General features: G+C 41.5%; 1 protein-coding gene across 5 annotated transcripts in view; it reads right to left on the bottom strand.

Moving 5' to 3' along the window:
• Nucleotides 1-2659: 2659 nt before the first annotated feature.
• The window catches only part of Smpx (small muscle protein, X-linked), a 53619-nt gene continuing 42536 nt past the window's right edge, over nucleotides 2660-13742 (bottom strand). For 4 of the 5 annotated variants that reach the window (NR_045569.1, NR_103722.1, XR_387086.3 and 1 more), the window contains 2 exons: nucleotides 3622-3656; nucleotides 2660-3079 (listed from right to left, as the gene is read on the bottom strand). The gene's annotated coding sequence lies outside the window, so the exon portion shown is untranslated. The remainder of the gene's footprint in view (nucleotides 3080-3621; nucleotides 3657-13742) is intronic. The other variant, NM_001252591.2, reaches the window with a different exon arrangement.

Raw genomic sequence — 13742 nt, 5'->3', positions numbered from 1 at the left:
TAATATATCCCCGCCTTCAAAGGAACACCGAGATTTCATTAATGCGTGAGTCAAAGAACAGCAAAGGGCCACACTGATGCATACATCCAGCATCAGGTTAAAATCCCAAGGGGGCACCAATTAGCAAGTTAAATGCAGTTTCTATTTCAAGCTAGATTGCAAAGCAATGGGATAATGCCACAGGCCTTTAAAGGGAATGCATTTTAATTGATCCACCTGTAGTCCTTGAATCCAAATGAGCCCTCTTCACATTCCCAAGGGGGGAAACCCTAATTCTAGGTCAGCTCAAGAATGTAGAAGAGTATATTTCACAGGATGGCACATTCAAATTAGTAGTGTTCTTTCCATGGGCCTAATCATAATGGAAAGCTTGTTTGTAAATCCTCTAACTGCTTGGGTTAAAAAGTGAGGGATTCATTTAGGTAATTGTCACCCACCCCCACCCCACCCCCCTGCCCTGGGCTTTGCCACTAGAATAGCACTGCCAGGTATTCAGTGAGTAACCTTGGAAACAAAGATAATTACTTTCCAGTCTTCACTCTCAGTGTAAAGATCACACAAAATGAGGAGTGGGAATGACTCTGTGTGGGCCCTTTTTCTGACGGTTGCTGTTCTGCAAAGAGAGAATTTCTAAGCATCTCGGCAAAGTCCTGGATCCAGTTGGGCCCTCTCTTTACGTTCTCGATCAAGCACCACGGGGAGGAACAGGAGCAAATAGGAGAGTGTTTTAAGCAAGGTGCTCAGGCAGATGAATTTGCTTCCCCCAGAACATTAAGTTCCCTGGGCACATCGTGAACATCCAGGAAATGTTGGTAAAGTGAATGCTGTATTCAGATTCTACTGAAAATCATACCATTGCAGATCTGTGCTGATAACTGGGCATGGTACCATGCTACTGCACACAGTACTGTTTCTAGGGTTGGTTTTTTTTTCCCCCTACAAAATCGTCAACTACTTGAACTTTGTTTATCTTTCATGGAAAAAGTTTATAAATGATATGTTTTTTCTTATAAATACTTGACATGAATAAGCCTGACTCAAGATGATTTCTGTTTGGGGGATGTGATCTCATTATGTTATCCAGGGTAATGTTGAACTACTTGGCTCCAGCAGTCCTCCTGCCTCGGGCCTCCCAAGTGACTGACACTACAGGTACAAGCCACACTATCAGTTTGATTGATGTATGCATGGGAGTTTGTTTGTTTGTTTTGCTGGGGACCAAACCCAATAGTAGAAAAATTCTCTACCACAGAGCCATATACACAGCTCAAAATAAATATTTTAAGAACTACTTAGTTGTAAAATATGTGAATTTTGAAAATGGTAACCTCATTGAAAGGAAAGATTCCTCTTTTCCTATAACATATGCACTGTCCAATGATTAATTCAATATGGAACTTTCTATATCATATAGATAGTGAAATTGAAACTTAACAACATAGCATACATATTAAATTCAAAGCTCTCCTAAATCCACTGAACTTGTCTCATAGCTTTACTCTGTATTATGCTGCAAATGTGCCTTGAAAGACTTTATTAAAAGGTGAAGACAGTTTTTATAACACTAAACCAGACTTTAATTTTGAATCAGAACATAGATAATCTATATTTAAACAAAGTGAGCACTGAGGTAAATTTTATAGCCCTAGTCAACCATCCCAGAGAGGAAGGAGTGAGACAGCCTGAGGCATCACAGTCGCATATCGTTTAGGACCTGCTGTGCTTTCAGAAGACAGGCTGGCACAGTTTGATGTGCACTACCTAGTATATGTATACTAGATGTAGATGACCAAGATAGACCACAGTCTGGCAGAACACCTGGGAGCCCAAGTAGGTGGGAGCCAACAAGATAACCAGCCAATCTTTCTTTCAGAAAACAACCTCTATGGAATGGAAATGCAAGAGAGTCTTTTCCACTTGTGACATTCAGAAGTACACAGGCAGTGGGTTCCTCTGAAGCAACTAGAGCAATTATTCAGCTCCAGAAATACTGCTAAGATCTGTTCATACAGGGTAAGGAGACACGTTTGTTTTTCACATGGTCTGGCCCCTCACTGTGAGGTTGCTCATATGCTTCATCTTGGGTTATAATAGTAGTAGGCATTAATTAAATATATCCCCCTGCCCCTCTCCTGTGTCCCCTCCCCCTCCTCCTCTCTTTGATTCAGGGCCTTGACATGTATTCCAGGCTGGCTTTAACCTAGTGATCCTGCTGCCTCAGCTTACAAGTGGTAGTATACAGGCCCGGCACTGCTGTCTGGATAAATCTTCATATTGGCAGGCTGTACAGTCTGCTCCCTTTGCACAGCTATTGTGTGATCAGTCCCTCCCTTCTCTTCCTATCACTCAGCTTTACTGGGTCTTAAAATGAACTCTGTTTAATCTGGAATATAAGACTATTGATCCTTCATGGAACAAAAATGCGTTCAACGTCCAGGTCATCCTCAGATGGGAAGTAACATCAGTACAAAATTACCCATGCGATATTTAAGCTCATATGCAATGATCAGCCAGCGTAGTGTTTTCCATAGCACCTAATAACTCAGAAGTCCCCACATAGGCAATATGGGATTGGACTGCCTGGTACATATTTCTCTCTCCTTTAGGGAACATGTAGCTATCTGAAGGTAAGAAAATTAATTTGATAAAGATTCATATGTTACATTTACTCAAATATTTATTTGAACTCATAAAAAGTTAATTGAGATAATTTAAAAGGTGAAGAAACCATTTCAAATATTGACCAAAAGACCGTGGGAAGTAACTTAAAGTACTTAACATCAAAATCACTGCTTGCACGTTGCCATCCCCCCCTTCATAAAAATCACATCTCTCCTCAAAACCACACTTCCCAGGTTGTAAATTCGTGTGCTGATTTGCTCTACAAGGTGCCAAAAATGTAGCTAAAGTGAGAAATGCAACCAAGTAAAAGGAAGAAATATAAATGTACAAACAGGATATTTTTGCTAGAGTCTTGGGCATTCAGGAGGTTTGTGATCATCATACAAATGTATAAAATGTTCAGGAAGTTGTTTATTTCAACCCATTGTTTTTTCTCCCTTGGAAAAACACGTCAACGCTGCAAAAGAAAAAGAAAACATATCATTAGGGATTTTTTTCTCTTTAATTGTATTAAGATATGACTAACAAACAGAAACTGTATATTTACCATGCAATGTTATGTGATGTTTTGATATATGCATACACCATGAAGTGATTAAATCAAGTTAATTAGCGTCTATAACAACTCACACATTTTCTTTTTGTGGTTAGAACACTGACAATCTACTCTTAACAGTTTTCAAACATGTAATACATTATTAGCGGTAATCACCATGCTGGACAGCATTCCTGCCATGTAACTGACATTTTGTGTCTTCTCAACAGTTTCCCATTACTTCGGCCTCATTCTCCTTCTCCTTCTTCAAACTCAATATTTAGATTTCACATACAAGTGAGATCACACAGCATCCTTCCTCTGGGTCTAGCTTAGTTCACTTAATGAAGTATCCTCTAAGTGTATCATTTGGTTTAGTTTTCATGAGATATTTTTAGGGTCGGCTTATAAACTAATATGATAAGTACAAGTCAAATGAGGTGTAAGACCCCACTTTTACTTACAAATGCATCTCCTGATTCTAAGCATCCAATGTGAACTGCAAAACAAGGCATAGTATAGCCATCAGCTTTGGTTCAAATGACAAATAATTGCAGGCTAAATTAGGATGATGTCCTTGTAAATAATTGAAAATGTATGCTGACTTTAGAACAATGACTTGGCAAAACCTAGCCTGGTAAAAATTTGCATTCATGACTCTAAAAAAAATAAATTCACCCCTTTCTTTATCCATTCCTACTGCCATGTAACTACAGTTCCCCACCATTGTGAATGGGTATAAGTTCTAATGCCTGATTCTAGACATGGGATTTGCTTTGGTCAAGGAAATGATACAGAAGTGTCTTTAAAAGTATCACATGCTTGCTGAGTTGCTCCTCTGCTATTGCCATAACAAGAGTATGCCCAGGCAAACCACTGACCCGAGAAGAATGAGAAACCTGTAGCAAAGAACTAAAAACCCTCAACCAGGTCCCACCTAGCACACAGCTCCAGAAGACCGAGACCTGAAGACTCTGAAATGACTACAACCAAGATTGGCCCAACACAAAACACACGAGCCACAATGAAAACATCTTTTGTTTTCATCATTGGCTTTGGGAGCTATTTGTTAGGCAGCAAAAGCTAATAACATTGTGCCATTTCTTTTCAAAGCTTTTTCCATTGCAAGTGTGAATTATTAAGACATTCGTTCTCCATTCGGCTTTAGTGCTATTCTTTGTGTGTTTCACTTCTGTGAGTGGGACAAATTGTTTCTAAGTAGAATAAATACCTTTTTATTACCAATGGCTGGACTTTAAAAAAAAATCTGCAGGCAAGGGTGAAATGTCTCCTGGGGCAAAAACTAAGGCTTGGTTCTCTCCCACAGCCCTTGCTTTCTTCTCTACTTCAAAAGTTGGTGAGCCAGATACTCTATTTCCCATCTCTCGTATAGCTAGTGAGAGTCATGGAACCCAGACATGGTCTGTGAGCCCCGAGGAGAAGTATGCATCTAACATCTTTTAGAAAGCTTTGCTTCCCAGTATGCATCTGTAGAATTGGCAGAGCCGTACATGGTCTCTGACATTTGTAGCGTGGCCGTGGTGTGGGCTGCGTTGTTCTCCTTACTGAGATAAAACGTAGAGAACTAAGCAATTTGCTCAAAGCTTCACAGCTTCTAAGTGGAAAAAAAGTCGTATTTTAACTTAGGTGTCCTGACTCTGAGGCTCTTTCCAGTCTACTAACAAGGATGATTTGAATGGCTTTGAACTAGAGGGGAAAGCTGGAGGCCATTAATGGTTATAAAGTGAAATGGCCTCTGGAAGAATTTGGTGTGTGTGTGTGTGTGTGTGTGTGTGTGTGTGGTAAGAATACAACATGAGATCTACTTTCAAGAAACATTTAGTTGTAAAATACACTTGGCTTAGGTGAAAAATTATTGGCTTAGGTGAAAGGTATAATAGATCTCTAAAGAGAATTCATCTTGTTTAAATGAAATTTTATATCTATTAATGTGTGGTCACTTGTTTTTTCCTCTCACAAGCCCCTAGCAAGACTCTTTTTTATTTTATGAGTTTGACTAGTTGGGTAGGAGTCTCATATAAATGAAACTATACAGTGTATGTCTTTCTATGAGTGGTACAATTCACTTTGCATAATGCTGTCCAGTTCATCCATGTCCTACAGGAAGGAATTTCTTGAATTGCATTCCTTGTATATTAACAGTACCTGTTCTTTATCTAGTGTACTGTTAGATATTTAAGGGAATTTTGTTTTATTTTTCTGGCAACTTTCAAAAGTCACCAAGGGGAAGTAAGGTGTCACTTTTTTCACTGTCCTGGATTTTTAGACGACATGTAGATCACTGACTGGCTGTCTTACAGACTTATACTGGGGTATCATGCTGGTCCTATCTCTAACCATTCCTTCTCATACTTCTGCCCACTGAGTTCACCGAAGCACATATGCACAGCTTTTGCAACATGCCAAGGCCATCAGACTTCCTGCCTTCTGCTTACAACTTTAGACTGAAGCCCCACCTCTCCATGCCATCAGCATGTGGCATGTGACCCACAGAATGGTATAAGTCTGCTTATGTGCCTCATCTCCTTCCCCCTGCATTTCCCACTATAATTCCCCTGCCACACAGGCTATGACTTTCTGAAGGCTGTGCACATGTCCTAGCCATTTCTGTTTCCATCTGATTGCTGGTCGACTCTACCTGACACAGGAACCTCAGGACAGATGAATTGGACCACTGGAGAAATGAGAACTGAGTTGTAGTTACAGATAACCTCACACTCTTCGATGTAAGGCAGCAGGAATGAGCAAGGGGTCAGGGATTCAATAAACCAGGACTGATGATTTGATGTGCTATGTCCCTACTGTGCTGTCAATTCTTCTCTAGACCCCAGAGTCCCATCATGACTAGAGTATGCTACATTCAATTTATTGCAGTGAGCGCTGTGCTGGGTGACATATGGACAGCTTTTCTGGCTAAGTGAGAGGTCCATGACAAGCTGACCTTGAAGCTCAGACATTCCTTGGACTTCTCTGAACAACATAAAAGGGGTGATGATCCATAGCAAATTGTCACTGAAGCATATTCTCTGAAGTGTGATTTCTCACTGAAAAATGTCCAGACAGTAAAGCACTGTCTGCAACCCAGAAATGGTACCATTTATACGACAGGCTTGATGTGGACTCTGATCACTGGTCATCTTCCCAGCTAGGTGAAATTGTGGCTTTCCTGAGAAATATTATTTAGGCTGCACTGGCCTCAAGGGATACTAGGCTCCTTTCCATTACCCACTGTGCCTAAGAGCAGAATCAGTCAGTAAAAACCTTGGTTAAGCAGGGGGATACTGGGTCTGTGCCACAAGCCTATACATCAAATGAGAGTAGACGAAGAGCTGATGTCAATGACAGCAGCTTTGATTACCTAGTACGTGCTGGACATAGAGCCTGGTTGTTCTTGTAGGAGCCAGGCAGGAAGTAATAGGCAGGACAGCAGAAATACTGCAATCGTCTTTTAGATCACCTTGTAGCCTACCAAGCCCCTTCCCACAGAATTTAAGAGGCCTAGTGAGCCCAGGCACAGAACTCTGTAGATAAAGTCAGACATTATCTTCCCTGGACTACAAAATCCCAGAGTAGAGTCTGTAGCACTGGCCTCATGGGACTTATTGTGTCTGGGAATACCTGGCAGATATCAGAATACAAAAAGTCGGGAACCAAGAGGCCCTCAGGACTCTCTTCTCTGAGTCAGGGCTCTAATTTAGAAATGGAATAAATGGGAAGACATCCAGAGCTAAAATTGCCCACTCGTTTGTCAGGCTGTTGGAATGCAAGTGTGGTGGCAACCGCCAGGGCCACAATGCTTTGCCACCCAGACAACAGTTGTGATTCTGCTGTGTCCTAGCCTCATGAAGGGATAATGAAGTACCCTGCTAAAAAACAATTACTCAATATGTCTTTTCTCCCCCAAAATTTAAAAGCCAGAAGCCCGAGCTCCAGCTTCCCTTTGGACATGGGACATTTTGGCTGGCACAAGAAATATACCAAATCCCTCCCCGGTGTCACTCTATGTCCAGGCTGAGGCTCATGTGATGTTTACGCCTCACCATGACCCATTTATAGCTGCCTTACTCATAGTCACTGTGATCCCACACACATCATATGGGAAATGGAGTCGACTCAACACTCGTCTGCAAAACACTTGTCTGCATTCGTTCCTTTAACCACACACTCTGCGGGTGGTGTGGCAATTACCCCCTCCTGTGTGGTGCTAAATAATACAGCCATAAACACAATGACACTCAAGATTAGTGTCACTCAAAGGCATTGCCTTGAGCTCTGGTTTCATTTGCAATGGCTGACCATACACTCAGAGCACACTGGTTCAAGCCTTCTCACTCATTGTAGGGTTAGCAAAAAAATTAAGACAAGGTCTTGGCATTTGTGGAGTCTTCTAGAGTTTACAAGGTACATTGAATCACAGTGTCCTATATGGTCATCATGACCACACCATGAGGTGAGTAGTACAAGCTACAGCAACAACATGTAAGGGACACCACAGACCCACAGACAGAGAAGGTGTGTGTCATTTATAACTCTATCTGGACAAACCCAAGCCCAGAGATCTTTTTAAAATCTGAAACAAAGACTCATAAAGTCAGTGCAACAGAACTCTACACCAAATATTAGAAGTGTTTTACTAAGTATGTGACAAACTCTTCTCTAGTAAAGCGGAACTCAGTAGCCTCAGGGGGAAGGAGATGGACAAAAAGGTAAGTTGAGGGGATGGCGGTCTCAACAAAGATTTTTTCCAAAGATGAAAAAAGCCTTTGATATCATGTGCACCTTAACACTCTGGGCCTAGAGACAATGGTGATTATATCAAAAATACCCAGAATCCTCTTAAAGATGTCAAACAATGGTCTGTGGCAACCATAGGTTCTAGAACAATCCCAATGATAGCCAATGTCTTGACATATATAATTATTGGAAAAATGAGAAAAAAAAAGTGGGCATCCCTGCTTTCTTTCATTAGCACATGACTGAAAACCTTTGTCCTAGAGACCACCTTAAAGCCGACTGACTCTCCTATGGTAACACTGATCTTGATGAGCAGTTCAAACTCTCAGCATTCAAATAAAAAGTATGGCTTTGGGGGAATTGTAACTAGCTAAAGGCTGGGAGCTCTTTCCCCTATGCTAAATTATTTTTTGAAACTTCCTTAAAATGAGAATAGGTAATCTGCACAGGCTGTACAGCTTGGTGTACATTCATCAGTCCAGCAGTGGAATAGCAGATACAAAGAAATAGATCTGTAGTATATCAAAAATTTGACTTATAGGACTGGAGGGATGGCTTAGTAGTTGGTGCTTGCTGCCCTACCAAAGGACCTAGGTTCAGTTCTGAAGACCTGGTTAGGTTTCCAGTACCCATGTCAGGGAGCCCTCAACTGCCTATTAATTAAAACTCCAGGGGATCCAATGTTCTCTTCTGACTTCTGCATTCACATGTGTGCACCCCTAACCCCACCATATACACATGCCCTCACACACAAATTTAAAATAAAATTTAAAAGTAAATCTTTTTAAAACATTGACTTAAATGTTATTGTACTTGTTCAAATGAATTCCAATATTGAATAAATGAGTTTTTCATCTTCTCAGAGTTTAGCAGAATTTTAAAAACTGTACAAATAAATGAATGCCAGATGTATAGTTTGTTGGGGTTTCTCTTGTTTGTTCTCATTTTACTTTTTTTTTCCCTTGAGGCTAGACGTTGAACACAGGTTCACACACAGGATAAGAAATGTTCTACCATTAATTTATACCCCTATCCTCTTTGACAAGTGTTACACCCTCACCCCCCTTGATGAGTATTTTCTCTTAATTTATAGGTAATCTCCAAGTTACAGTGGCCTGATTTAAATTTTCTGCTAAAATAGTAATCCTTTCAGGCCTTTGAAAAACAGTAAGAAACCACATGTCCAATAATAGTTCTATTAGGAAAACTAGCACAGCTACTAGACAAAATACAAGAAATACAATGATATGATGAACAATAAATGGAAATTTTAATACAAATAGTATTAAGAGTGCATTTCCTTTAACCATTGATTAAGATGTCAGTGTTTTCAGAACTCAAAAAGGTCAATAAGCTGAAGGGCCCAAGTGAGGACGCCTCAATCCCACTTGGGAAGAAGAATGCAGTCACAAGCAGAGAGGGAGGGGGAACCAGCTTGGGAAAGGGGGTGAGGGAACAGGGGAACTTGATCTGGTATCCCTGTTTGGGTGGGGGAAAGAGACTGAAGCCCTGAGGACCAGCAGAAAGAATGGAAACAGGAAACCTTAGGAGGTAGGAGGTGGGGGGAACCCTCCAGAATGCACCAGAGACCTGGGAGGTGAGAGACACTCAGGAATCAAAGGGAGGGACCTTAGATGAAATGCCTGACAGTAGGGAGAAGGAACTTATAGAGCCCAACTCCAGCAGGAAGACAGGGCATCAAGTGAGAGATGGGGTTGCTATCCCACAGTCACAACTCTGACCCAAAACTCTTTCCTGTCTGAAAGAGCTGCAGGGATGGAAATGGAGAGGAACTTAAGGAAAAGGAGGTTCAGCGACAGACCCAAAGTAGGATCCAGATCAAGGAGATGTCCCAAGGCCTCACACTATACTGAGGCTATGGAGTACTCACAAAAAGGGATCTATCATGACTACCTTCTGAAAGACCCAACAAGCAGCTGAAAGAGTCAGAGGCAGAAATTTGCACCCAAGCAATGGACAGAAGCACCTGACCCCTGTGGTTGAATTAGGGAAAAGCTGGAAGAACCTGAGGAGAAAGGCCACCCTGTAGGAGGACCAGCAGTCTCAATTAACCTGAACCTCAGAGATCTCTCAGACGCTGGACCACCAGCCAGGCAGGATATACTAGCTGATATGAGGCCTCCAACACATATACAGCAGAGGACTGCGGGGCCTGGGTTCAGTCAGAGAAGATGCACCTAATCCTCAAGAGACTGAAGGACCCAGGGAATTTAGAGGTTTGGTGGGGTAGGGGGTGGGGACATCCTCATGGAGACAGAGGGCGGGGAGGAGGTATGGGATGTGGAACAGTCAGAGGGTTGACCAGGAGGGGGATAAAATCTGGAGTGTTAAAAAGAAAGATTAAGGAAAATACGTAATAATAAAAAAAGAAAGATTAAATAAAAAAATTTTTAAATGTTAGTGTTTTGATTCCCAACTTGTAGGAGATCTTTATATAACTATACATTTCATGGGGCGGGGTATCTTTTTTACAGACATTTCTCATGCAACTCATACAAGCTTGAACTCATCATGTAGCTGAGAATGGCCTTGAATTTCGGATGCTTCTGACCAACCTCTCCAAAAAATTACAGGTTTATGGTTGTGGAGTCTGATCTTATGGCTTAATGCAAGCACTCTACTACTTGAACTCCTGTCCCTAAGCCCCTTTTCTTGATACGATTGTCTGTTGAATGTTGGGTATTTTTTTAAAAGATTGTATTTAATATATATATATGTATATATATACACATATATACACATATATACATATATATGTGTGTATATATATATATATATATATATATATATATATATATATATATATATATGATGATGATGAGCACACTGTAGCTGTCTTCAGAGACACCAGAAGAAGGCATCAGATCCCATTACGGATGGTTGTGAACCACCATGTGGTTGCTGGGAATTGAACTCAGGACCTCTGGAAGAGCAGTCAATGTTCTTAACCACTGAGCCATCTCTCCAGTCCCTGTTGGGTATTTTTTAAGTACAAATATTAATTATCTAGGATTAGGATGATTTGTATGGCTATCTAAGAAACATAAGTGAATGTCTTAATCCTCCACATACTCCCAATCATTCAACTATTTTAAAAGCTAATTATGAAGATTACCTTTGAAGATATCAGAAAAATATTTCTTTAGACAGGGTCTCTCCACTAGATGGCTCTGGCTTTCCTGGAACTCTACATAGACCAGACTAGTCTTGACTCAGAGCCTTGAACTCACAGAGGTCTGTCTGCGTCTGCCTCTTGACTGCTTGGATTAAAGCATGTGATACCATGCCTGCTTCACCAAAATATTTTGACTACATAATCTTAAGAGTTAAAGGGTCAGCCCACACACCTATGGTCACTTGATCTTCGACAAGGGAGCCAAAACCATCCAGTGGAAGAAAGACAGCATTTTCAACAATTGGTGCTGGCACAACTGGTTGTTATCATGTAGAAGAATGCGAATCGATCCATACTTATCTCCTTGTACTAAGGTCAAATCTAAGTGGATCAAGGAACTTCACATAAAACCAGAGACACTGAAACTTATAGAGGAGAAAGTGGGGAAAAGCCTTGAAGATATGGGCACAGGGGAAAAATTCCTGAACAGAACAGCAATGGCTTGTGCTGTAAGATCGAGAATTGACAAAAGGGACCTAATGAAACTCCAAAGTTTCTGCAAGGCAAAAGACACTGTCTATAAGACAAAAAGACCACCAACAGACTGGGAAAGGATCTTTACCTATCCTAAATCAGATAGGGGACTAATATCCAACATATATAAAGAACTCAAGAAGGTGGACCTCAGAAAATCAAATAACCCCCTTAAAAAATGGGGCTCAGAACTGAACAAAGAATTCTCACCTGAGGAATACCGAATGGCAGAGAAGCACCTGAAAAAATGTTCAACATCCTTAATCATCAGGGAAATGCAAATCAAAACAACCCTGAGATTCCACCTCACACCAGTGAGAATGGCTAAGATCAAAAATTCAGGTGACAGCAGATGCTGGCGAGGATGTGGAGAAAGAGGAACACTCCTCCATTGTTGGTGGGATTGCAGGCTTGTACAACCACTCTGGAAATCAGTCTGGCGGTTCCTCAGAAAATTGGACATAGTACTACCGGAGGATCCAGCAATACCTCTCCTGGGCATATATCCAGAAGAAGCCCCAACTGGTAAGAAGGACACATGCTCCACTATGTTCATAGCAGCCTTATTTATAATAGCCAGAAACTGGAAAGAACCCAGATGCCCCTCAACAGAGGAATGGATACAGAAAATGTGGTACATCTACACAATGGAGTACTACTCAGCTATTAAAAAGAATGAATTTATGAAATTCCTAGCCAAATGGATGGACCTGGAGAGCATCATCCTGAGTGAGGTAACACAATCACAAAGGAACTCACACAATATGTACTCACTGATAAGTGGATATTAGCCCAAAACCTAGGATACCCACGATATAAGATACAATTTCCTAAACACATGAAACTCAAGAAAAATGAAGACTGAAGTGTGGACACTATGCCCCTCCTTAGAAGTGGGAACAAAACACCCATGGAAGGAGTTACAGAAACAAAGTTTGGAGCTGAGATGAAAGGATGGACCATGTAGAGACTGCCATATCCAGGGATCCACCCCATAATCAGCATCCAAACGCTGACACCATTGCATATACTAGCAAGATTTTATCGAAAGGACCCAGATGTAGCTGTCTCTTGTGAGACTATGCCGGGGCCTAGCAAACACAGAAGTGGATGCTCACAGTCAGCTAATGGATGGATCACAGGGCTCCCAATGGAGGAGCTAGAGAAAGTACCCAAGGAGCTAAAGGGATCTTCAACCCTATAGGTGGAACAACATTATGAACTAACCAGTACCCCTGAGCTCTTGACTCTAGCTGCATATGTATCAAAAGATGGCCTAGTCGGCCATCACTGGAAAGAGAGGCCCATTGGACACGCAGACTTTGTGTGCCCCGGTACAGGGGAACGCCAGGGCCAAAGGGGGGGAGTGGGTGGGTAGGGGAGTGGGGGTGGGTGGGTAAGGGGGACTTTTGGTATAGCATTGGAAATGTAAATGAGCTAAATACCTAATAAAAAATGGAAAAAAAAAAAAAAAAAGAGTTAAAGGGTCAGAAAAGGATGTTCACAGAAAGAAAAAAAAATAGCAGATCTTAAAGAACCCATTTATAGGCTATTGTAAATCATTCCTATGTTGTGGGCATTTTTTTAAAACTCAAAATAGGATCTCAAGGTTGGCTGTCCACTAGACTCACCTGGAGCTTTGTTTGTAATCCCAAAGCCCAGGTTGCTCCTGAGCAATTACACCAGACTCTCTGGGGGTTCAATCAGTTTCTACAGTTTCCAAGGTACTCTAACGTGAAGCTAAGGTTGACAATCACAGGTCTAGAAGGTCTACTCACACTTCAATGTCTAGATGCCCTAGAGATCTTATTAAACTGCAGATTCTGACTATATAAGCTCTGGGGATGGAGCATGAACTTGTTTATGCCCCCTACCTTCCTAGGAGGTGCTGTTGTTCCATGGAGCACGCATGAGAAACAAAGAGTTTAGTGAGGTGATTCTGACCAGGGCTTGCCAGAGTACCACAGACATGTATGAAGGTGCCAATGGCATAAGCGAGCATCCTTGAGCAATCCCCACAGCAGAGTTGTCTGGCCCCAAAGTCAACAATACAGAGAGGAAAGACAAACCCCAGTCTGGAGAGAGCTGTCTCTGGTGGGGGGGGGGGATGTTTCCAAACTTAAGCCAGAACAGAGCATTTGGTCTCTGGTGTAATAAAAG

Source organism: Mus musculus, chromosome X (assembly GCF_000001635.26).
Source record: "Mus musculus strain C57BL/6J chromosome X, GRCm38.p6 C57BL/6J".
NCBI lineage: Eukaryota > Metazoa > Chordata > Mammalia > Rodentia > Muridae > Mus > Mus musculus.
This window is presented reverse-complemented; position numbering and strand designations above follow the sequence as displayed.